We start from the raw sequence: 27,990 nt of genomic DNA, 5'->3' as shown, positions 1-27,990 counted from the left end.
AAAGGCATGGAAGTTGCTCATAATTAACACTTTTGTGCTGTTTAAACAACATACATATTTTAGAAGAAAAAGCACCAAAAACAGTTGCAAATTCCTTTGGGGTTATGGGTATATTACATTTTTTTTTTATAAATTCCTCGTATGTAAAAAGAAGGCTTTCCGAATTAAATAGTTGATCTACCAAAACAATATTATTTTGAAACCAATTTTCTAAGAAAATAGACTTTTGTTCATATAATATGTCCTTATTATTCCAAATAATGTAATGGTGTGGTGAAAAGTTGTGTTTGAAAATCAAATTCCATGACAGAAAAGCTTGTCGATGAAATGCAGAAAGCATCACTGGTATTTTGTTGATGTCAAAGTTACAAACAAGAAAAAAATGTATGCCACCCAGATTGGATAAATGATGAAAGGGAATAATATTCCAAATAGAGGTTGGATATTTAACAAATTGTCTAATCCAGCTGACTTTAAATGTATTGTTTAGTGTAGTAAAGTCCAGAAAGTTGAGGCCACCATTATCACCATTATCATACGAGTTCATTAAAATAGTTCCTTATATAATGTATCCTATTTTTCCAAGCAAAATTAAAGAGCATCTTATCAATCTCCTTTGAAATTTTATCATCAACTTGAAGAGCCATTGCTGTATAAGTTAGCCGGGATATACCTTCTGCTTTGGAAATCAAAACTCTTCCTTTTAATGATAAATCTCTTAAAAGCCACTGATTTAATTTCCTTTGAGTATTTTGAATAACATGATTAAAATTTAATAAACTTTTGTTCTGTTGATTTCTGTTGACTTCTGTTTTGACTGGAATGTTACAATAAGATGCCACTGAACATTCTTTAACTGCCATAAGCTCACACTTCTTTACATTTAAATATACACCAGATGCTTTAGAAAACTCCTCTATTACATTAATTGCGACTGGGATTTGGTTTTCATTTCGGAGAAAAAGGGTGGTATCATCAGCTAATTGCGTTATAATAAGTTCTCTATCAATAATAGACATACCTTTAATTGGGCTGGTTTTAATATGATTTGCTAGGAGTTGACTAATTATCAAAAATAAATATGGAGAAACAGGGCAGCCCTGTCTAATCCCTCTAGACAAGTTAAATCTACTAGAAGTACCACCAAACAATTTAATTGAACTGTTAAAATTCTTATAAAGGGTTTTAATTGCATTAGTAAAGAAATTTCCAAAACCAAATTTTATAAGAGAATTAAAAATAAACTGATGCTCTACGGAGTCAAGAGCCTTACAAAAATCAAGAAAAAGAATAAAACCATTATCTATGTTAAATTCTGGATAATCCAAAATATCTAATACTAATCTTATATTGTTTGTAATATGCCTATTTCTCATGAATCCAGATTCTTTTGTAATTGAATCTAGCACAGATTTCAGTCTTTTAGCAAAGATCAGGGCAAATAGTTTATAATCATTGTTGAGTAAACTAATTGGACGCCAATTATCCAGAGAAAATAGATCCTTTTTTGGTTTGGGAATTAATGTGATTAACCCTTGAGTTAAGGTGGGAGGAAGACACTGATTATTAACACTTTCATTAAACATTTTTAGCAAAAAAGGGGCCAAATCATCTGCAAATAGCTTATAAAATTCTCCAGTCAAACCATCCGTGCCTGGAGATTTATTACTTTTTCAAATTATTAATTGCCTTTATCACTTCTTCAACAGAGATATGCATATCACAAAATACTCTTTCATTTTTGTCAATAGTTTTTACCTCTATAGAGTTTAAAAAAGCATCAGATATAGATGGAGAGTAATTAGAAGTATATATTTTCTTATAAAATTCAAACCAGTCATTAGAAATTAGTTTATGGTCTTTTGTAACAATCCCATTAACATTTAATTTACTTAAGTTATTATTAATATGGTGCCTCTCCAAATTAAAGAAGTATTGTGAATTTTGCTAGCCTTCCTCAAGCCAACGTCTCCTTGATCGAACAAACGCACCTTCACCTTTCCTTCTATAAAGTTCATCTAGTTTGATTTGCAGATCAGATAATATTTTTTCTTCATTTAATAAACTGTCTGGACATTTATTTGTTAATTTAGTAATTTCAACAATAATGGCGGTTTCTTCAGCTCTTTTATATTTTGCTAATTGGCTGCCAAATTTCCTTAAATATTTAGTGACCTCAAATTTCAGAAGTTCCCAATTTGAACAAAAAGAATTCTCCTTGTTAGCTTTACCCCAGAATTGGCATATCAATCTAGATACCTCTCTTTTTACTTCATCATACATTAACAATGTATTGTTGAGTTTCCAGTATGTCCCATTATTGAAACACCTTGTATTAGATAATTTAATATTAATACTTATAGCTTTATGGTCTGTTAATGGGGTAGAAGCAATATCAACTACCACATTATCTACATTAAAGTTCTCGGACACTAACCAAAAGTCAATTCTGGACTGACTGGACCCTGTTTTATTGCTCCAGGTAAATGACTTATTATGTGGAAATTTGGCTCTTCAAATATCTATGAGATTGAATTTATCCATTAAATTTCTAAGATTACTGTTATTTTTGTTAGATCGACCTGGTGGCCATTTATCAATTGTTCCATCAAATACGATAATAAAATCTCCTCCAACTAATACAGTGGCATTTGGATATTTAACCAACCAAAAAATATATTTTCTATGGATTCAAAAAGATAATTATTATCTTGATAGTTATTATACCCATATAAATTACCCAGGATTAATATATTATCAACATACTTAATTACATGGCAAATAAAATGCCCTGCAGCATCACATTGTGTTTGCAAAACATCTCCATTAAATCTGTTCTTTAAGGTAATCACTCCAGCCGAGTGTTCAGACCCGTGAGAAAACCATACGGAATTACCCCATTGTGAAGTCCAAAATTTGCTATCCTCTGTTGTAGAGTGTGCTTCTTGTACAAAACAAAAATCAGCCCTAAACTGTTTAGCAAATAGAAAAAGAGCTTTCCTTTTGACATTATTTCTTGGTCCCCTAGCATTAAACGAAACAAATGAAAGATGAGACAGACTAGTTAAGGAATATTAGACAATTGAACTGTGTGATCAATCTGTAAACGCTGAAATCAAAGTAGTATCAAGATCAGCACCTTAAGCAGTGCTAAATAAACATTAGGAAAATAATCTTAATCTCAAACTTCCCAACGGTAGATGATGAAACGTAACAACTCTCTTAAAACTCGAGAATATTATAAAAGTACAAAACAAACAGTATTTAGAATACTGTGAAACATTCCAGTAGGCAGGTCAAACCCTTCCAGTCCGACCCGGACTTGAGTGTAAACTAATGACCCTAGCTATTGGAGTTTATAGAAGAAAACATAGAGATCAACTTTCTTGAATATATCAAGAACCTTGAGAATATATTGAAGAACAGTCATTTGTCTGCTCCTCTCACCCTGTCACTTCAGTACCTTCAATAAATCCACGACCTCCGACAAAATAAGCAGATTTTCCTTCATCGCAGGCTTTTTTGATCAGAGGCCACAACTTCTGTCTACTGTCTCTATCCTCCTTTGTCTGATCCTCCTTAAACTGCATGCCTCGGTTCCGAAGAAACTCGCTGCTCTTAGCTGCTTTCCAAACTGCATCTCTGAGCCTTCTGGCAGTGAAGCGAATGATTGTTGCACGGGGCCTCGTCTCATTAACGCGATTGGTACCCAGTCGGTGAGCGACATCTATAGCATCTGGTAGTTTCACGGCTTCATGTGGAAGCAGCTTTTGGCACACACGGATAACCTCTTCTCACACATTCTCTTTGGTAGCCTCTGCCAGTCCATTGAGCCGCAGGTTCCAGCGCCTATCGTACTGCTCCAAATCCGTCACCCGACTCATGCACAGCCTGGTTGTCTGTTCACCCCTGTCAATCCGTTTCTCCATGTAAAACATTTTATATATCTTTTATCTCTGCACAGGCGGTTTGCACCATCAATTCCAACGCATCACTCCGTGTATTGATAAGATTAGCGAGCGTCAAGATTATTTCATCAGTATTAGAATTCCCTGTTTTCACGTTGGTAAAAGTTGGCTTTTTCGCAAGTGGAGGTTTAGTCGGAGTTACAGGGTATGGCGGAAATTCGTCTTCATCTTCTGCCATATGCTTGTCTCGAATCAAACCACTTTCGTAGCCATGGTCATTATTAGCAAGCACGTGTGAATCAGTTTTTCCTGAGTCACTGGTTCTCTTTTGTGCAGGTTTGGGCATGTTTCAAGTTGAAAAATATATCTTACAAATCAAAACGTACACAATTATGCTGATAGTTACGTTAATTACTTTCCTTAGAAAAGTTTGGTGCTGAGAGCTCGAAACATCTGACTATTCACGCCGCCATCTTGCCGGTGCTCTGAGAGCTTTCTAATATGTGCGCCACTGAGTGACGTCTATACTTCCCGGTCACAGAGCATCTGTCCATCAAAAGCTCACTATCCAATCAGAGTAGATCACTATTAAGCCCGCCCCCACGAGAGGTTTGTGTCAAAACACCAAACGAAAAACTGCAAAGCGTAAGCGAAATCTGTGGCAATGCATTCAAAATCCATGATTAACGAAAATGAATCTTTGAAAAACATCAACAAAGAAAGAAGCATATTTGAAGAGCCTGTTAAATTTGTGCGACTGAGTTCATTTTTTTTTTTCATTTTCATTGTGTTTTTTTTCTTTTGTAATGGCATATTTTTGATAGTTTCTGAAAAAGTTACGTTCAGTTTTATAAAGTTTCGTTCATTTTTTTGAAGCAAATATAATTACATAGAAAATTAGATTGTGTTTTGAGCTGAAATATTGAAAAGCTTTGCAGGTCTCTCATTAATGATTAAGAGCTCAGTGTTACCTGTCATGGGGAAAAACAGCTGTTACTAGAAACATATATATTATTAACTGTGTGATGCTTGTGTAACGGAGGCCAGCGAGTAGTGCTGTGCAGGTAAACTTCACTCCCCCATCTCAAGAGACGCACTAGCGACAGATGCTAGTGGCTGTAGCCATTTAGCCTCCTTGTTAGTGCGTCCGCCTCCCATGCCGGAAGACCCGGGTTCGAGTCCTGCTCGGATCGAGTGCGAGGAGTGTCAGAGAGGACCCGGGTGAGAGGGGTTACACTTGCTTTCATAATGTCTTGTTCATTTGTAATTTTTTTCATTTAAATGCCTGTAATTATTTGCCAAAGGAACATTTCAACTTTATTGTAAAAATGCACACACACACACACACACACACACACACACACACACACACACACACATATATATATATATATATATATATATGCATTACCTTTGTACTGGTGTGATTGATATTTGAGGTATTACTATTTTGGTGAAATCCTTATGGAAAAAATAGCAATAATTCTTCCAGAACCAAGGCTAACTTTTGCACTGAAACTGATATTGCACTTATATTGCACTTATATTGCATAATAAAAAACTTTTTAATAAACTGTATAATGCTGCAAATGTGTTTATATTCAGCCACCATTCAGATCTGATTCTGAATTCTGATTATAATTACAGTATATGTCTGTGCATGATTCGTAGATGTATATGTGCTTGTTAGGTAAATATTCAGTTTTCACTTTCAGTTCAGCTGACAAATACTAGATTTGTATTTCATGGTAGCTGCATACAAGTATAAAACAAAATGAAAACTACAACATGACATATTAAGAAGTTTATTCATATTAACAGTCTAATTAGGAATTGTAAAAAGAATAAAATGAAACATTAAAGAATATTGATCATTTGGGACACCAGATGGCCCTAATACACAAGATTTGGGTAATAAACCTTTTCCAGAGGAGTTCAGAGGAAAGCATTGATAAGCAAAGTTTCATTTTAACATCACTAAACAATTAAACCACACATATTTTCATCTTTACCATTAAAACTTCAACATATTTCAGAATTTTTGATATCTGTTCTGTTTTCTTCTTTTATCCTCTTGTAGATCTGATGTCATTGACCAGAAGAACAGCAGCAGCTGCAGAAGCCACGCCCATCAGAGCAGAGATGACCAATCGGATCACAGCTTCAGCTGTATCACAACACTGGATGTGAACTTCTGTAAATGAAATTGTCAATGAAATTAATTATTTCATTTTCATTTTTTGAAATTAAATATTAAGTCATTTTCAATAAGCTGACTGTAGTCGCTATAGATGAACTCAAAAACTGAACTTTTTACTGAAGTGTAAAAAGGAGAAAGTTATCTGCAGAATATATCCTGTTTAGAAATACATGAGTGAGTTTATTCAAGTTCATTCATCTTTTCTGGCATCTTGAGTTATCAATTTTAGTAAAATCAACTAACTAATTTGGTGAATAAAAGATGCTCTTATCAGCTCTGCTGTACCTGAACATGGTTGACAGAGTTTGCTGATGTCCAGATGTGTGGTCTGGTTTGTGATGGGATTGTTGATCACACAGCTGTAGCTGTTTTTCTCCTGATATTCCACCTCCAGAGGTAGAGAGAGACTGATGCTGAGATCAGACACACTGATGCTGGACAATAAACTGTTTCCTTTGTACCAGGAGAGAGTCACATGACCCACATTCACCACTGAACACAACAGTGAACAATTCTGCTGTGATGATGATGATGATGAAGATGATGAAGAACAGTCTCTGCAGATGACAGGAACAGGAAGACGAGCTGAACACATGAGACAAACTTGACTAGATCAGGAAGTGTTTATTGCAGCATCAGTCATCAATGAATTTCTTATGTGACAGTGATCTTCACTTCTCTCTCCACATTTATAAAAGATTATTACACATGTGTCACTGACACTGACTCCACTGTAACCGTATCAGCAAACACACCTGAAGAACAGAGACACATATTTGATGTTTTACTTAAATACTCAACACAAAACAAAACTGCAGCTCAGTTCAGTCTTTAAAGACCTTGATTTCTAAACATACACTCTGCTTACACGTGTAAAACAGCATTATATAAACAGCATTGTTTATATAAGGTAGTAACCAGGGGCGGAGCCAGAAGATGTAAACATTCGGGGCTTAGCCCAAACCTAGGGGGCTGCAGGGGTGTACTCCGCAGGGGAGATTTTTTCCCCCCCATTTATGTCAGCTAAATGCACTATTTTTCAGGCTGTTTGAGATAACAGAATGCCTAAAAATCTATACACTATCTGGGAAAATGATGGTTACTCAGAAAAAAAAAATATTCACCCAGTAGAGCCTACAAACTATTTTGTATTTAATTATTCTCCAGCTATATTTCTCAATTAATCTATCTTCTTATCCCACTAATGTGCCGAGAACAGTTGTAAAACATGCCCTGAAATAACTTAGCATTTGATACATTGGGATATATTGCTTTTGAATCTCTCTCTGGGCGGTGAGGTTTGCTGTTACGAGTTCCTTTTAAAAAAAATTGTTATGTCCATAATGTTAATTTCAGGCGGTTAGTCAGTGAGCTCGCTACGACGGCTGGTGAAATAAAAAGCCCACCAGCCCCTAATGACAACGACGCAGAAGATGATTTATATTCTTCTTCGTTAGTTTTTATCAGCAGTTGCCAAACAAGCGAAGTGATGCGTGATGCTTTACCGTCCGCCACAACGCACAGTAATAGAGCTTTTGTTTCTTTTTTTTGCCGCTCCAGTCTGAGAGGAAATGAAACAAAGTTGAAGTTATTTTAAAAAAGCTAAAAGATTCGGGGCTTTTGACAAAACATTCGGGGCTTAAGCCCCATTAGCCACCCCCCCCGCTCCGCCCCTGGTAGTAACGTCATGAATGATTTGAAATAAAAAAGATTCACTGTTATTGCACCTGCCCTTATGTTTCAAGACAAATTATTGTGACATTTTTTTATTTTGGAAAAATTCTCTGTGGATTAAAAATGACTCTGTTATATATCTGTAAATACAATCTTTTAAATTAAACTAAAGCAAGGAGTGATGTCTTGAATCGGGTCATCACCATCAGAACCATTATTTATATGTCTATGATCAGAACCATAGACATCATAAAAGTAGACGCCCTATTGGCCGCTGGGCGACGAGATTTGCGGCCGCCATCTTGAACCGGTCGTACTCCTAGTTTCGTTGCGTAGCAGCAGTTAAGATACCAGCACTGTGCAGCATTTTCCTGTTCTAATCGGCGGACCATCGCAAGTACGGCTCGGGATTACTTTTCACAAGTAAGATTTAACATTACTATTACTACTACTATTGTTATTTTTTTATTGTACGCACGTGATTTTAGGAAGTAATGTATATTAACCCTCTGATGGTCTTCGTTTCCTGTCCACACTCGTGTTTTTTGACAATAACATTTAATTTTGTAACAAGATATATATATATATATATATATATATATATATATATATATATATATATATATATATATATATATATATATATATATATATATTTTACAAATGTAATTTTACTCTGTTAATGTTTTTACTCAACATTTGTGCAGTTATTGGAGGATTTATGATATCTTCTAAATTTCTATAAATAAATAAATAAATATTTTTTTTAATAGGCTTTTTACAAAAAACAAAAAAAAACAGCATTTTATGTAAAATTCACTTTATAAAAGACACAGATCTCTAACTTTCATTCATGGGGATAACATGGATAATTTTAAATGATTTAAGGTAACATTTATACCCATTTTTTGGAAAATGAAGTTTAAAGGGGGGGTGAAATGCTCGTTTTCACTCAATATCCTGTTAATCTTGAGTACCTATAGAGTAGTACTGCATCCTTCATAACTCCAAAAAGTCTTTAGTTTTATTATATTCATAAGAGAAAGATACACTGAAAAAAGTAATAAGTAAATTTACTTAATTTTTATTTGGCAAGTTTTTGCACAAGCATTTTTCAAGTAAATTTAACACATTTGGAAATTAAGTAAATCTACTTAACTAAGTTAAGTAAAAAAAATAAAATAATAATAAGTACATTTTATTGAGTAAAATTGTATTAAATAATATTTAATTAATGCATTTAGCAGACACTTTTATCCAAAGCAACTTACAGTGCATTTAGGCTAACAATTTTCACCTATCATGTGTTCCCGGGGAATCGAACCCCCAAACTTACACTTGCTAATGCAATGTTCTACCACTGAGCTACAGGAACACTTCAAGATCTTGTGAAAAATAAGTGAAAATTTCACTTACTTACTTTTTATTTTGGAAAAGTTTTTACACTAACAAAAAACCCGAAACAGAGATAATTGACAATTATCATCACCAATATAAAGTATAACAACCAACACTTAGATATAGGTTAACACCTGATGGCATTTCTTCTGGGCTTTTGAGTTACAACAAATGTGTTTTAGAAACACACAGTTATAACAGCCAGAGAAAAAACTAAGACAGAAATCAAGGGTCAAGAGCCCAACTAAAGCAAACACTGATCTCTAACATGGTTACTTCAAATGAAACAATAAATCAACATCTAAACCTTAGTTCATTCTCAATAAGATCTTCTGTAGACGTCTGACAGAAATAAAGTCAGTCTGGTTATTAATAAGTGGAGCTGGTGATGCTGTTTGTGGGGTTGTTTAATCAGATCTTGAGAGATTTCATGTATTTTATTTCAGTTGATTTCATCTAAGGCTGTGTCTGAAGTCAGTTGTAGTAGTTCTTGTGTTTCTCTTTTCTTCAGTGATTCTGTTTGTTAACAGCAGCTGTTCATCACTAATTCTCAATCAGCACTTAGTTAATCACTTAATTACTTGAATGCAAAGTTTTAAAACTTACATGGTTTAAATCAAGGCAATCTATTTACTCAAACGGTTTGAGTAAATTTTAATTATCGGGTTTTACAGTGCTATTTCTTTTGTCTGTTTTCTTAATTGCAGAATATTTATCATGTGCATCCAGTCCTTCATGCTGTCTTTGCTGTAAACTGGTTTAAAGGGACAGAAGTGAGAGACTTATTTACCCTCATTTGATAAAACTGTTTTGAAAAAAATATATTTTACATTTAGAAATTTCTAGAATCTCTGTTTCGGGTTTTTTGTTAGTGTAAAAACTTTTCCAAAATAAAAAAGTAAGTAAGTGAAATTTTCACTTATTTTTCACAACATCTTGAAGTGTTCCTGTAGCTCAGTGGTAGAACATTGCATTAGCAAGTGCAAGGTTGTGGGGTTCGATTCCCCGGGAACACATGGTGAAAATTGTTAGCCTGAATTCACTGTAAGTTGCCTTGGATAAAAGTGTCTGCTAAATGCATTAATTTAATATTATTTAATACAATTTTACTCAATAAAATTTACTTATTATTATTTTATTTTTTTACTTAACTTAGTTAAGTAGATTTACTTAATTTCCAAATGTGTTAAATTTACTTGAAAAATGCTTGTGCAAAAACTTGCCAAATAAAAATTAAGTAAATTTACTTATTACTTTTTTCAGTGTAGTCTGTACCGATTTTTTCCGGAAAAACATGAGCGTCTGTAGGCGTGACGTGTGGGCGGAGCTAAAGAATCACGAGAGCCAGTAGGCTTTTGCTTTGAGAGCGTTTGGAAGCTGTGACATTACCTGAGGACAAAACCAACCAAAACAAACCATTGCTAACAGTCAGATTCAGCGTATATTTATGATCCAGAGGCTGAAATTTAACAAGAGCAGCAGCAACAACAACGTCTCTATGTGGTATGTACTGAAACTGTATATATTTGCTTAGCGGTTTTGGAAAATGATTAAGTTCCACTTTGTCGTTTTTTTTTTTTTAAGGTGTACATGTGGAAAGTGCAGTTTGATAACAACATCGCATGTTGTTTACTTGATGTGCTTACGCGCTGATAGCTAAGTAAACAACACAGAGATATTTGAAGCAGTTTTACTCATGCAGTTTGATGACAACATCGCATGTTGTTTACTTGATGTGCTTACACGCCGACAGCTAAGTAAACAACACAGAGATATTTGAAGCCGTTTCACTCACCGCCTGCGGTTCCAACACACGATTGTGACCCTTTTTCGTTGGGACTGTATTATCCTTAAGAAATAAACGATGTGCAAATCCGTCGTCAAACTGGGCCTTGTTTGTAAAACAAGCATCTTCGAAATACAGGGGAACAAACACAAACACTTACACAACTCCGTTGATGCTCTGAAAAAATAAACTCCATCCACTGGTCCCTTAATGCTGTTTTTCTTTTGGTAATCTGTGCAGGGTTGTCTTGCCCTGGCAACCAAAAACACACTTCTTTTGTGACATTTCGCGACGCTCTTGCTCTGATCAGTGATTGTCTGTGCTCTCAGTGCTCTGCTCCACGGGAGCGTGCACTCTTCCGGCAGACGCGCCCTTAGCACCCATATAAGGAAATTCCGCTCCATCTAACGTCACACAGAGCCATACTCGAAAAAAACTTTCCGAAACTTGTGACAAACCGGAAGGAGTATTTTTGGAACAGAAATACTCCTTCAATCATACAACTTAATTTTTGAAACTTTGTCCATGTTTAGCATGGGAATCTAACTCTTTAACAGTGTAAAAAACTCAGTATGCATGAAATAGCATTTCACCCCCCCCTTTAAAAAAAAACAAAAAAACTTTAACCACTAGATGGCTATAGAGCTTCACTATATGCTATTTGCTATTTGACTACCTGAAAGATATCTTTCACAAGTTGGATTCAGTTGGATTAATATCTAAATATTATAAAATCACAATTATAACAAAAATAAAATATTTTTTGTCAAATTTTAGTATTTATTTTACTGAAAAAATCCCAGATTTTCAATGTTACATTACAATGCATTGCAGGCAGTAAGCATGATGTGTGTGTGTGTGTGTGAGAGAGAGAGAGAACCAGAGAGAGTGTATGTCAAATTATAATAAATTGTTTCTTCAACTTATTAAAATATCTTATTTTACTGCAACTATCTGTTTCTGCTTCTTTATCATATTTATAGTGTGTGATTTATAAATATCCTACCTCACATATTTAGATTTTGGGCGTCTGGTCACTTATATATTATATCAGAATATAATATGTCACTTTAAGCCTATTATGAATAGGGAATGTGAAGGTACGTCACGCAGTGTTGCATTATGGGACGTGGGCGCCATGTTTAGAGGCACGATCTCTGTTTACGTTTTCGCCAACCATTGCTATGACATTTAATTGTGGGTGTGTTTGGCTAAAACAAGGTAAAATTGAAGAACGGAAGAAATGGAGAATTTGAAAGAAAAAGAGAAGGGACCCTATCGGGAGAAACTAAATGCCACTGCCAAAAAAAAAAACGTTATTTAGACAAACTGTCCGAGATAAACAAGATAGATCCATATGATTTAGCAGCCCAAGACTGGATTACGGATCCAGACGCACTACCTCCGCTCACATATATGGTTTTAGGATTGAGTGCGTACACTTTGCAGGAGTTTAAGAGCTATAAATCCCTTCAAGCCCATGAACAGTTTTGCAGCGGCTGGGTACAAGACCTCCTCATTCACAGGCCGCCTAACTGCAAGAGCACAGTCGTACTGGCAAAGGTAAGATGGCACTTCTTCTGTCGGAGTTTTATGGCAGTTGGCAAACCAGCTAAAATAAATATGCTATTCACTGACAATGTTTTAATACCTAAGTATCTTAATGATTCTGTAAAACTGATTCTTTCTCTGTTGTATTTTGTGCAATGAATCAACACGTTCATAAGAAGGCACTTGTGTTTTTGGCCAAGTTATTAAAACAAACAAAATGCTAAATATTCAGCTGAAGTTATGTTATTTTAAAGAGTCATAAGCAGTGGGTTTGAGCAGTTGCATTTAAAAAAATATTGGTTATAATTGTCAAAATTGTCTAAAAACCCAGTTTTATTTTGCTTGTGGTGGGCAGATTTATTTTTGTAATACGTGATTATGTTGATTAGAAATGAATGAATACATAATGTACAATCAATAATTTACATTAGATTATTTTTACATTGAAATACATAATTTACATTTACAAATTAGTTTGACAGTGTAAGCATAAAAGCAAGATAATTTAAGTGGTTCTGCTTTTATTAATCACAAATTAACTACATTTAATTTGTATTAATCAAATAATAAATGTATCTGTCATTGATTAACATTTCTGTCTTTATGTACAGGTGATGCACTCCCAGCACCTTAGTGAAGTTCCTCTGAAGGCTTGGGTTATTATCAACACCAATGGTGAAGTTTCCTCAGCCCACTGTACGTGTATGCCTGGAGTTGCAGAGACATGCACCCATGTTGAAGAATGTCAGTAACCAAACAGTTACCTGGAACCACTGACTTCCATAGGTTTTTTTTTTTCCTGCTATGGAAGTCAGTGGTTCCAGGTAACTGTTTGGGTACTGACATTCTTCAAAATATCTTCCTTTGTGTTCAGCAGAAGAAAGAAATTCATACAGGTTTGAAACAACTTGAGGGTGAATAAATGATGACAGAATTTTCATTTTAAAGTGAACTATCCCTTTAAAGGGTCTCTGTGGATACAATCAGTACAGAAACAGATTGGTCACTTAATGTATTTATTAAGCAGTTATATAAAAACTTGAGTCAGAAACATTTTAAAAAGGCATGTAAAAATATGTACAGAATATCAAAGCAAATTGTTCATTGAAAAAATAAATAATTTTTGATTCATGCAATGTGGCCTGTCTTTATCATCTGCTAACATAAACCACAAATTCAACATCATTCATCAGCTATCCTACAAATCATCAAGGAATATACAATACACAACACCTCTTGCTTTGTACAACTTTTAACAAACGTTTTTACAAACCAGTTGATTTAGCAATCACTGCACAACACTTGGACACATGTTTGTAAGAGCACAGCAGACTGTGACAACTTTCTTCTTGTTCCTTCTCCTCTCCTGGCCTCTTGCTAATTACCTGATGTTTGAGGTATTTTCTTAACTGACGTGCAAACCTCTCTTTGTTCATCCCTTTCACTTCATTGTGGCCCAGAAGCAAAGATGGTGCCCAGTCAGGATGAGTATCCAGCATTTCAAATGCTGGTTGTCCTGTAAATACAGCAATTTTGTAGGTTATAGATAATTATGGACATCTTCATATACTTTCAACACACATACACACACACACACACACACATATATATATATATATATATATATATATATATATATATATATATTAGGGCTGCACGATTAATCGCATGCGATTGTCATGCGTGTCTCATCAGTAAAGATGGTTCTGTGATTAGCAGTAAATGTCCATCAGCTGCTTTCAAATGGAGCCGCACCTAATATACAGAGCCGCAGATCGTTGACAAGCTACGCAATATCGCGTTCATAACCGCATGCGATTAATCTGCGATTATGAACGTGATATTGCACTGCTTGTCAGTGAATTACGGCTTCCCATCACACTAGATGTGGACTGACATTGCTCAGAAGTCAGATGTTGGTTGAAAGTGAAAACCCAACCTCTGTTTGGTGTCAAACTCTAGCGTAAATACTCCAAAAACATGACAATCTACACTTATTATAAACAAGATTTATTTCTGTCATAAATGTAAAAAAGTTCTTATTGAGATTAACAGAGATGTTGATGGTTTATTGAAAATTATAGTTTAGTTTGATGTCACCATTATGCTGATCAGTACTTAGGAAGTATGAGTCTTTTCAGTGTTAGCGTTCATTTAGCTGCTGTAATTATACCTGTTACAGCAAAAATATTGAGAAAAAGATGTCATTCGATAATGTTGGTTACTGGCTGATATTAAAGATGTCTTAATGTAACAATCTGATCAACTGATTTTAACAGGAGTCTGTTCTACGGTATTAATTTAATATTAGTGATTATAGCAGATGTGTTGCAATACACAGGGTCCTGACAATTTATGTTATTTTATTTTTATCTGATCTTTTTAAACTACATTGTTTTAGAATCACTTCAAACCTTAGGATGCTTAGACATACAGAGACCTTAAGAATTAGTGTAAGAATCTCAACAATGGTGACATGCTTCATGCCGCAATGCATTCTGGGTGCTACGGATGAGTTTTGCATGATGTACCCAGAATACATTGCAGCATAAAGCATGTCACCATTGTTGAGATTCATACACTGAATCTTGATGTTTGTGTGACAAATTTTTTTGAATCTTTGAAATTATCTGTTTTAAATTCAACTGGGTGTCAGGCTGTTGACCATTGAATCACTTTAATAAATAATACTTAACTAACACCACACAGTAGCTTGGGTGAAAACAAGTAATCAGACATATCAATCATCAGCAAGCAAACAGCACCATTGAACCACATATTTGTTTGCTGTTTTAGCCACAATAAAGATGACAGCAGCTAAAAAACAACACCGACAAGTCAAGTGTCAAATTGCAGAACTAAAGCCAACACTTACCAGCATTATGGTGACATCAAACCAAGCTATTACTTTTAAACAGACACATCCACATCTAAACATCCACTTAAATCTTAATTAGAATGTTATGGAATAATGTTCTAATAATGTTATTGATAAAGATTTGTAGAATGTTTTTAGAGAACGTTATCCTATATTTTGAGAGAACGTTCTGGGAACAAAAATAAAACTACCCGCTAAAAACATTGTTAGAACAATCCATGGGAATGTTCTTAAAACATTTTAGAACAAAGAAAATTCTAGCTGGGAAGTGCCGCTCCATTTGAAACCAGGTGGTGGACATTTACTGCTAATCACAGAACCGGCTTTACTGACAAAGACACGCATGACAATCGCATGCGATTAATCGTGCAGCCCTAATATATATATATATATATATATATACACACACACACACATACATAATTATGTTAGTAGAAACTGGACCAGAAGATAAACAAAAACTAACAATTTTAAAGTGATCTTAATAAAACTATTGACAGTGTGTGACATATACATATATATATATATATATATATAATCAACTTCTTAGATATTGTGATTGTTGTTGCAAATGGAACATTATCTGTTGATCGCCACAAATTATGCATTGCTCTGGAAGTCAACACACACCGACATTTAAGACAATAAGAACAAAATGAAAATATTCTATTTAGGTCAAAGTTAGAGACCACAGAACTCACCTGACTGAAAATGCAGCGAACACACTCTCGCTGATGCAGGGATGTTTTGGAAAGTATTTTTTTTTTCTCCTGATTGCGGCAACCCACGCGATCCGGCGTCTTTTCGTCAGCTCCTCCACCTGCTTCCCTTGTTGTTTTTTCCAGGAAGGAAAGCTGAAAAAACGTATTCCGTTGTTCAGTTTCCTCCCTGAACGATCGTGTGACCTGCTATGGCAGTTTTTGATCGAGCAGTAAGATTCCCCTCAACACTTGAACAAATGGTAGCTAGCGAGTTTTCTTAGCTTGTTTTTTTAACAGTGGCTGGAGAAAATCTGAATATATCTGCTTTATCTGAATATTTAAGGTCACTCACTGTCCGGGGCCGCGATAATTATTTGAAAAAGTTAACTTTAACGGACGGAACCAGATTGGTCGACCCGTACACAATCACTCATTGGATGGACGATCTGACAGGATTACCTCCGATTGAGTGGATTGAGAAACCGAGCGTGTATAGTAAAGAGAAATGATGAGGGCGTATAAATCCTTAGATTAAATAAAGAGTGACATTACAGTAAAATTATTATTAAGATGTAAATATTTTCTAGAAATAAAAATTCTGAAGACTGCAAATTAATTATAAACTTTCTGTATTTATTCTTTCTTACCATGTTCTTAAATTCCGGTCACAATTAATCACAACAATGTATATAAAATGTTCTCTGTCGATTCTGGCAACCAACAACACAACAAGACGACATTTTAAGCTCCTTGAGTAGCCGACCCTGTGTTGGTTTGTATTAGCCGCCTCCAGTTTTCCATTTGTTTTGCCTCCAGCTAGCGCCGTGACGTACCTGTGACGTCCGCGCAAAAGGGGTCTATTGGAAAGCTCTCAGAGCACCGGCAAGATGGCGGCGTGAATAGTCAGATGTTTCGAGCTCTCAGCACCAAACTTTTCTAAGGAAAGTAATTAACGTAACTATCAGCATAATTGTGTACGTTTTGATTTGTAAGATATATTTTTCAACTTGAAACATGCCCAAACCTGCACAAAAGAGAACCAGTGACTCAGGAAAAACTGATTCACACGTGCTTGCTAATAACGACCATGGCTACGAAAGTGGTTTGATTCGAGACAAGCATATGGCAGAAGATGAAGACGAATTTCCGCCATACCCTGTAACTCCGACTAAACCTCCACTTGCGAAAAAGCCAACTTTTACCAACGTGAAAACAGGGAATTCTAATACTGATGAAATAATCTTGACGCTCGCTAATCTTATCAATACACGGAGTGATGCGTTGGAATTGATGGTGCAAACCGCCTGTGCAGAGATAAAAGATATATAAAATGTTTTACATGGAGAAACGGATTGACAGGGGTGAACAGACAACCAGGCTGTGCATGAGTCGGGTGACGGATTTGGAGCAGTACGATAGGCGCTGGAACCTGCGGCTCAATGGACTGGCAGAGGCTACCAAAGAGAATGTGTGAGAAGAGGTTATCCGTGTGTGCCAAAAGCTGCTTCCACATGAAGCCGTGAAACTACCAGATGCTATAGATGTCGCTCACCGACTGGGTACCAATCGCGTTAATGAGACGAGGCCCCGTGCAACAATCATTCGCTTCACTGCCAGAAGGCTCAGAGATGCAGTTTGGAAAGCAGCTAAGAGCAGCGAGTTTCTTCGGAACCGAGGCATGCAGTTTAAGGAGGATCAGACAAAGGAGGATAGAGACAGTAGACAGAAGTTGTGGCCTCTGATCAAAAAAGCCTGCGATGAAGGAAAATCTGCTTATTTTGTCGGAGGTCGTGGATTTATTGAAGGTACTGAAGTGACAGGGTGAGAGGAGCAGACAAATGACTGTTCTTCAATATATTCTCAAGGTTCTTGATATATTCAAGAAAGTTGATCTCTATGTTTTCTTCTATAAACTCCAATAGCTAGGGTCATTAGTTTACACTCAAGTCCGGGTCGGACTGGAAGGGTTTGACCTGCCTACTGGAATGTTTCACAGTATTCTAAATACTGTTTGTTTTGTACTTTTATAATATTCTCGAGTTTTAAGAGAGTTGTTACGTTTCATCATCTACCGTTGGGAAGTTTGAGATTAAGATTATTTTCCTAATGTTTATTTAGCACTGCTAAAGGTGCTGATCTTGATACTACTTTGATTTCAGCGTTTACAGATTGATCACACAGTTCAATTGTCTAATATTCCTTAACTAGTCTGTCTCATCTTTCATTTGTTTCGTTTAATGCTAGGGGACCAAGAAATAATGTCAAAAGGAAAGCTCTTTTTCTATTTGCTAAACAGTTTAGGGCTGATTTTTGTTTTGTACAAGAAGCACACTCTACAACAGAGGATAGCAAATTTTGGACTTCACAATGGGGTAATTCCGTATGGTTTTCTCACGGGTCTGAACACTCGGCTGGAGTGATTACCTTAAAGAACAGATTTAATGGAGATGTTTTGCAAACACAATGTGATGCTGCAGGGCATTTTATTTGCCATGTAATTAAGTATGTTGATAATTTATTAATCCTGGGTAATTTATATGGGTATAATAACTATCAAGATAATAATTATCTTTTTGAATCCATAGAAAATATATTTTTTGGTTGGTTAAATATCCAAATGCCACTGTATTAGTTGGAGGAGATTTTAATATCGTATTTGATGGAACAATTGATAAATGGCCACCAGGTCGATCTAACAAAAATAACAGTAATCTTAGAAATTTAATGGATAAATTCAATCTCATAGATATTTGAAGAGCCAAATTTCCACATAATAAGTCATTTACCTGGAGCAATAAAACAGGGTCCAGTCAGTCCAGAATTGACTTTTGGTTAGTGTCCGAGAACTTTAATATAGATAATTTGGTAGTTGATATTGCTTCTACCCCATTAACAGACCATAAAGCTATAAGTATTAATATTAAATTATCTAATACAAGGTGTTTCAATAATGGGACATACTGGAAACTCAACAATACATTGTTAATGTATGATGAAGTAAAAAGAGAGGTATCTAGATTGATATGCCAATTCTGGGGTAAAGCTAACAAGGAGAATTCTTTTTGTTCAAATTGGGAACTTCTGAAATTTGAGGTCACTAAATATTTAAGGAAATTTGGCAGCCAATTAGCAAAATATAAAAGAGCTGAAGAAACCGCCATTATTGTTGAAATTACTAAATTAACAAATAAATGTCCAGACAGTTTATTAAATGAAGAAAAAATATTATCTGATCTGCAAATCAAACTAGATGAACTTTATAGAAGGAAAGGTGAAGGTGCGTTTGTTCGATCAAGGAGACGTTGGCTTGAGGAAGGCGAGCAAAATTCACAATACTTCTTTAATTTGGAGAGGCACCATATTAATAATAACTTAAGTAAATTAAATGTTAATGGGATTGTTACAAAAGACCATAAACTAATTTCTAATGACTGGTTTGAATTTTATAAGAAAATATATACTTCTAATTACTCTCCATCTATATCTGATGCTTTTTTAAACTCTATAGAGGTAAAAACTATTGACAAAAATGAAAGAGTATTTTGTGATATGCATATCTCTGTTGAAGAAGTGATAAAGGCAATTAATAATCTGAAAAAGTAATAAATCTCCAGGCACGGATGGTTTGACTGGAGAATTTTATAAGCTATTTGCAGATGATTTGGCCCCTTTTTTGCTAAAAATGTTTAATGAAAGTGTTAATAATCAGTGTCTTCCTCCCACCTTAACTCAAGGGTTAATCACATTAATTCCCAAACCAAAAAAGGATCTATTTTCTCTGGATAATTGGCGTCCAATTAGTTTACTCAACAATGATTATAAACTATTTGCCCTGATCTTTGCTAAAAGACTGAAATCTGTGCTAGATTCAATTACAAAAGAATCTGGATTCATGAGAAATAGGCATATTACAAACAATATAAGATTAGTATTAGATATTTTGGATTATCCAGAATTTAACATAGATAATGGTTTTATTCTTTTTCTTGATTTTTGTAAGGCTCTTGACTCCGTAGAGCATCAGTTTATTTTTAATTCTCTTATAAAATTTGGTTTTGGAAATTTCTTTACTAATGCAATTAAAACCCTTTATAAGAATTTTAACAGTTCAATTAAATTGTTTGGTGGTACTTCTAGTAGATTTAACTTGTCTAGAGGGATTAGACAGGGCTGCCCTGTTTCTCCATATTTATTTTTGATAATTAGTCAACTCCTAGCAAATCATATTAAAACCAGCCCAATTAAAGGTATGTCTATTATTGATAGAGAACTTATTATAACGCAATTAGCTGATGATACCACCCTTTTTCTCCGAAATGAAAACCAAATCCCAGTCGCAATTAATGTAATAGAGGAGTTTTCTAAAGCATCTGGTGTATATTTAAATGTAAAGAAGTGTGAGCTTATGGCAGTTAAAGAATGTTCAGTGGCATCTTATTGTAACATTCCAGTCAAAACAGAAGTCAACAGAAATCAACAGAACAAAAGTTTATTAAATTTTAATCATGTTATTCAAAATACTCAAAGGAAATTAAATCAGTGGCTTTTAAGAGATTTATCATTAAAAGGAAGAGTTTTGATTTCCAAAGCAGAAGGTATATCCCGGCTAACTTATACAGCAATGGCTCTTCAAGTTGATGATAAAATTTCAAAGGAGATTGATAAGATGCTCTTTAATTTTGCTTGGAAAAATAGGATACATTATATAAGGAAATATTTTAATGAACTCGTATGATAATGGTGATAATGGTGGCCTCAACTTTCTGGACTTTACTACACTAAACAATACATTTAAAGTCAGCTGGATTAGACAATTTGTTAAATATCCAACCTCTATTTGGAATATTATTCCCTTTCATCATTTATCCAATCTGGGTGGCATACATTTTTTTCTTGTTTGTAACTTTGACATCAACAAAATACCAGTGATGCTTTCTGCATTTCATCGACAAGCTTTTCTGTCATGGAATTTGATTTTCAAACACAACTTTTCACCACACCATTACATTATTTGGAATAATAAGGACATATTATATGAACAAAAGTCTATTTTCTTAGAAAATTGGTTTCAAAATAATATTGTTTTGGTAGATCAACTATTTAATTCGGAAAGCCTTCTTTTTACATACGAGGAATTTATTAAAAAAAAATGTAATATACCCATAACCCCAAAGGAATTTGCAACTGTTTTTGGTGCTTTTTCTTCTAAAATATGTATGTTGTTTAAACAGCACAAAAGTGTTAATTATGAGCAACTTCAATGCCTTTCACCAAATCACTCCCCTATAGGTAAAATATGTTTCTCTTCTAATAATTATAATAGCTCAATAAGAGCCCTTTTCCAGAAGGATGTTGTCTCGAAATCAAATGTAACTGCATATTGGAGTAAATTTGTGAGTGGTGTTGACTGGAAAAAAGTCTGGCTTCTGCCCAATTGATATCTTTTAAAAAATAAGGTGAAAGAAGTATCCTTTAAACTTCTTCACAGAATATACCATGCTAAACATTATTTAATTAAATTTAAAAAGGATATTGATGTTAGCTGTAGCTTTTGCAAGCAGAAACCAGAAACAGCTGTTCATTTATTTTGGCACTGCCCTTTTGTGTCTTTTTTCTGGAAGAATATACTTGATTTTATTGTTGGATATGTTGATGGAGATTTCATTTTAGAGTGGAAAGATGTTCTTTTAGGCATTACTGTAAATTCTAAAGATAAACAGACCTGTATTTATTTTATTAATTTTTTTATTTCAATGGCTAAATTTCATATACATACATGTAAATTTTCAGGTAAAAAAACGTGTTTTATAGCATTTAAAAATGAGGTGAAATACTATATTGAATCTATATTACCCTCGAAGAAACAAAAAGCTATTCAAATTTTGCAAGCATGTACACTTTTTAATGTATTCCTATAATTTTGTTTACATCTCCCCCTAGCATTCTTTTTTTGTATTGTTATTGTTACTTTATGTTTTGTATGATTGTGCAATTCTGTGCAATAATAAAAAATAAAGCTCTCGCGGTGCACAGCTAAACAGATGTGTTTTAAGTCTAGATTTAAATGTGGCCACTGTTTCAGCACATCTTTAAGACATGTTCAGCATTTTATGCTTATAAATAACATTTTTGACAATTGTTGAGCTATGTTTCTCCTTCTTTTTACTACATACTACAGAATGTCACTCCGCTGCGTTTAAGCCTGAAACGAAGAAAATTAAATCCAATTTGATTTTTACTGATGTGTTTACTGAAAACTTTTTTAATTAATTTAAACAAAGCAGAAAAATATTACTAACTGTGATGTTCACTTATCAATAGATCACAATAATGAGTGTCTATCTGTATAGTTCCAGACTCAACATCTATGATCACTGCTGCTGGATCTCTGCTGATTGTTGCTGCAGTCGTGATAGTTTGTATTTGCAGGAAATGTAGAAAAACAGACAAAGAAGGTACGTGTTAAATGTATTAATGGCTATTACATTTGTAAAAGTAATAAATGTTATAATAAATAATAATTAGCCCTTGTATTGTGGTGCGGTCATATTGAACCGAGAATATACCGGTGCTGGTCATATAATTAGAATATCATCAAAAAGTTGATTTATTTCATTAATTTCATTCATAAAGTGAAACTTGTATATTATATTCATTCATTACACACAGACTGATGTATTTCAAATGTTTATTTCTTTTAATTTTGATGATTATAACTTACAACTAAGGAAAATCCCAAATTCAGTATCTCAGAAATTTAGAACTAAGTATAACTTAAGACTAATACAAAGAAAGGATTTTTAGAAATCTTGGCCAACTGAAAAGTATGAACATGAAAAGTATGAGCATGTACAGCACTTAATTCTTAGTTGGGGCTTCTTTTGCCTGAATTACTGCAGCAATGCGTCGTGGCATGGAGTCGATCAGTCTGTGGCACTGCTCAGGTGTGAAGAGAGCCCAGGTTGCTCTGAAAGTGGCCTTCAGCTCTTCTGCATTCTTGGGTCTGGCATATCACATCTTCCTCTTCACAGTACCCCATAGATTTTCTATTAAGGTTAAGGTCAGGCGAGCTTGCTGGCCAATTAAGAACAGGGATACCATGGTCCTTAAACCAGGCACTGGTAGCTTTGGTCCTGTGTGCAGGTGCCAAGTCCTGTTGGAAATGAAATCTGCATCTCAATAAAGTTGCTCAGCAGCAGGAAGCATGAAGTGCTCTAAAACTTCCTTGTATACGGCTGTCTTGACCTTGGACCTCAGAAAACACAGTGGACCAACACCAGCAGATGACATGGCACCCCAAACCAACACTGACTGTGGAAACTTTACACTGGACCTCAAGCAACATGGATTGTGTGCCTCTCCTCTCTTCCTCCAGACTCTGGGACCCTGATATCCAAAGGAAATCCAAAATTTACTTTCATCAGAGCACATAACTTTGGACCTCAGCAGTAGTCCAGTCCTTTTTGAAGTGAGACGCTTCTGACGCTGTCTGTTGTTCAAGAGTGGCTTGACACAAGGAATGCGACAGCTGAAACCCAACACAGTCAAATATACAAATTTTAACACTACAAATTCAGTCTCAGTGTAAACGGAATGCCAAAACAGAGAGAAAAAGATGTGTTTTCAAATGAAAACGTATTAGTGTGGATATGGCCTAAGTTAATCTATAGAACATTGGTGGCAATAAACAATAAAATAGCTGCATGTGTTAATTATAAAGATTTGGTTTATTTATGTTACTTATGCGCAACACTTTTATTCCCAGGTGTATTTAATGAAGTGGTTACAGTGTCCATAATGGAGGGAGATACAGTCACTCTAAACACTGATATAATCAAAAAAGAGCATGACAAGTTGCTGTGGTATTTTGAAGACACTCGCATCGCTCTGGTCAATGGACATCCCAACACGAGCTGTTTATATGATGGAGAAGACGGGAGATTCAGAGACAGACTGAAGGTGGACTATGAGACTGGATCTCTGATCATCACAAACATCACAACTCAACACACTGGACGTTATGAAGCAGAGATCATCAGAAGTGAGAGTTCAGGAAAAAGACAAAGTTTAAACAGAAACCGCAAGTGTGATAGCACAAAAATCACCAAAAAAAAACAAAAAAAAACAATCAGCATCAGTCATGATGATACCATAAAATCTTTCAATGTGATTGTCATTGGTGACTTACTCAATGTAATTTACCCTTAAATGTTTTTCTTCATCATCATCTTCTTCTTTTTTTTTGGAATAAATCAATGTTAGATATTAAATATTAAATATAGAACCATGAAATTAAAATCATGATTCTTGCACGTCATCATTTTTTTTTTTCATTTTATGTTTGTTTTTTTTCATTTCACTCAAAAGTGACACAACATTCAGCCAAGTATGGTGACCAATACTCAGAATTCATGCTCTGCATTTAACCCATCCAAAATGCACACACACAGAGCTGTGAACACACACTGTGTGTCATGTGTAGGCTTTTGTGGCTGTGCTCTAATGAGCTTCAGCTGTGGCTGACCAGCCCATACTGAGGGTGCACATGTGTTTCCTCTCTGTTTCCAGGGCGATGCTGATGAGTGCTCAGGACGCATCACAATATATATATATATATATATATATATATATACATATATACTGTATATAATGTATATATATATTATTACTATTATTTATTTATTTATTTATTTATTTATTTTTCTGAGAAAATTTTATACACCTTTTATATACTTAACTGCAGACATGGACATGGTACAGTACAAATAGTTTGAGCATCCCTTATTTTCCTACAAAGAATCACAATTATTCCTTATTATCCTTTATGGGATCCCTAGTTATATTGTTAGGAAAAGTTTAAATTGTGTGAATTTTAACTACGTGGTCTGTAATTAATTACTTTTTAAATAAAATGAGCAAAACTTTTTGTGGCGAAAGAAGCATTGCAATAATATGATCTTGAGGCTTACTATGGAGTAATTTTAACATACACAACATGCAAACACCAATAAAACTATTAAAGTTATTAAAAACAATCAACATGCAGCAAGAAACACAAAAAGAAAGTTGGATGAACTAGTTTTTTTTTTCTGATTTAGTTTGTCGATACTGCATTTTGCTTTTGCAATACTGTTTTAGTAGTTTAGGTCATCCAAAGGCAGAGTGCAGTATCTGCATTTTAGTGGTCAAAGGTCACATCAATGGTCATGGTTTTTATCTATAAAAAATGTTATCCTAAAAAGGTCAAAAATATGTAAAAACTTTAAAGGCATTTTTCTCAATTTCAATGTTTGCGTGGTTACTGCAATTTGCCTTTGTAGGGCAGTATAGTTCACTGTAAATTATTTTGCAGTTTTTTAAACATTTGCATTTCATTTAAACACAAAATATGACATTTCATTTTTTTTTTTTTTTTACAGAAGCATAAGCCTTTTGGAAATGCAAAAGTGTCCATCGAGAGAATATATGCAGTGAATATGGTATATAAACACACTGTAATGTTTTCTTTCACTTAAGTCTGTGTGTCTTTAGCTGTTTCAGGTTCAGGTCTGTCTTCAGCGGCTGTAGCAGGAATTGTTGTTGGTGTTATTGTTGTTCTGCTGCTGCTGACTGTTGTAGCTGCTGTTATTAAATATCGCAGCAGGAGCTCCAGAAATAGTGAGTATCACATGAAGAAACTATAGTGAGAGAGAAACATAATGTGCTTTATGGCTCTCTGGAATACTTGACTCTGATTGGTCACACATTCCAGATATTCCCTGGTAATGACCTTCATCGTTTAATTGTTTATGTGTTTTTTTTCACAGCAGTCAAGGAGAAAAACTCCAATAAAGGATTACTGCAAAACAATGAGGTAAGACACGATACTGTAAACTGACTTTTCATCACATCTGTCTTTGATTTTTACCTGCACTGACAAAATCATTTTAAATTTCAAATAAAACTTTTTAACCGAATCTAATTCACTGATAGATGATGGAGGCGCTGATTGTGTCTGATTTGTGTTTGAGCGGTGTTCGTTTCTCTAACTTTATCTTCTGTGATTCATTGTTTTCTTACAGGAGGTCCTAAAAGTGTGATTATGAAACAAGAAAAAACTGCTTACCTGTAAAACATATTGCACTACTGTACCTTGATCAAACACTGATTGTAACACTGGACACACTAATTTTAAGGCAATAAGTGCACCTTTTTAGCTTTAAGAGTGTAACATCATAGTTGTGTTGTGTTTTGGTGTGGTTGAATTGGTTTTATCATTCATTTGTAAGCATGTAATTATTTTGCATACGTCCTACGTTTTTTAATTTTATCATTGTGGGGTATTTTTTAAGTAAGATATATTGTCTTCATTTAAATATTTTTGTAATATTTCCCATTGCTTTGGTTTTGGTATGACTATTTTGAATTTGTCTTGATGAAGTAGGGATGAAGTAACAATGAAGACTGGGCACTGAAATGTGTGCAGCTGAAAGTATTTATTCTACTACCTGTTAACTTTTACACTAGCTGTAATCTGATCTAGAGTACATTACATTTAGTCATTTAGAATATTTAGATCAGCAGATGAACATCACAAGAAGTTATTATAATAAGATGAAGGATGGATCCTTAATCCAACGAAGCTCAACAGAGCAGGTTAAGGTTCTGGAAGTGACTTTGAAACTTATTGTTTCTTTGTGCAATAAATAAATATTTGGATGAAACATATATTTTAGGTTTACTTTATGCACAGGACAATTTTAGGATTACCAGTCAACAATTAGCAAGTTTATGTATAGGTGACTATAATCAGATGGTTGCACCAAAACATTATGCAAACAAATGCAAACTTGTACTATCACTGTACTATAACTGTTACTTTCATTATACCGCAGAGGATGAAATTCTCTTTGACCAATAACTGTAATGTATTTATAATACTCAACATTCTGAAATTCCCATTAATTTCCTCTGTTGAGAAACTGATTAATGATTCTGTATAAACCACTGACATGTAAGCGGTGCAAAAACTTATTACAAATTACATGAAAATTAGAGTTTGTAATTTAATCTAGACTACTAATTTTAAGTAATGTATCCTGACTACTTCTAGATTAATTTTGAAATGACTCTTAAAAAGATTTTAAGCAAATATTCTTAGCTCAAAAGGGTTTTTCTGGCAAAAAAAAAAGTTTGGGAATCCCTGCATGACATCAAAACACAATATTTCACATTTAGAGATTTCCAGGTTTGAGAAAATGTTGTCTAGACATTTGTTCAGATGAATGATTAGTTAAGGTCAGTGGATGCAATAGTGTGAATAATATGTAAATGTAATCCATAAAAGTAATTGTAACCTGATTATGATAATTTTAAAAATGTTATATAATTACAAAGACAACTTTTTGGAATGTGATTATGTGATCTGGATTACATAATCACATGAAAAATCAATCAGATCAACATGTTTTGCATCACATGGTCATTGCTCTAATATATATATATATATATATATATATATATATATATATATATATATATATATATATATATATATATGAAGAGTTCAGACGCAAAAGCCTCTAAATGCCATCTGAAATTTTCATCTAAAATTAGGATTTTTATCAGGCTCCTATATTTATGTTCAGTTATTTCACTTTAATAGCCTGGAAAAGGACCTGCACATTGCCATTAAAGTAAAATGACTCATCCTAAGCATAGGAGCTTGATAAAAATCCTAATTTTAGATGAAAATTTCAGATGGCACTTAGAGGCTTTTGCATCTGAACTCTTCATATATATATATATATATATATATATATAAAAGTATTATTATTATTATTTTTTTTGTGTGTGAAATCTTTATGGAGAAAATGAATTGGACGAATTCTTCCAGAACATTTTTTTTCTGTCAC

The 27,990-nt window shown here is 34.3% G+C and overlaps 2 long non-coding RNA genes across 2 annotated transcripts; one reads left to right on the top strand and one right to left on the bottom strand.

Moving 5' to 3' along the window:
• Positions 1–13,520: 13,520 nt before the first annotated feature.
• On the bottom strand, positions 13,521–16,321 carry LOC113040714 (uncharacterized). Its single transcript, XR_003275294.1, has 2 exons — positions 16,097–16,321; positions 13,521–14,033 (listed from the first exon to the last, which is right to left on the bottom strand). It is a non-coding gene; the product is annotated as an uncharacterized LOC113040714 (long non-coding RNA).
• Positions 16,322–25,542: 9,221 nt separating this feature from the next.
• Positions 25,543–26,336, top strand: LOC113040298 (uncharacterized). The gene is made up of 3 exons (XR_003275177.1): positions 25,543–25,753; positions 25,903–25,949; positions 26,158–26,336. It is a non-coding gene; the product is annotated as an uncharacterized LOC113040298 (long non-coding RNA).
• Positions 26,337–27,990: the final 1,654 nt, after the last annotated feature.

The sequence above is a fragment of the Carassius auratus genome, chromosome 22 (genome assembly GCF_003368295.1).
Source record: "Carassius auratus strain Wakin chromosome 22, ASM336829v1, whole genome shotgun sequence".
In the NCBI taxonomy this organism is placed as follows: domain Eukaryota; kingdom Metazoa; phylum Chordata; class Actinopteri; order Cypriniformes; family Cyprinidae; genus Carassius; species Carassius auratus.
This window is presented reverse-complemented; position numbering and strand designations above follow the sequence as displayed.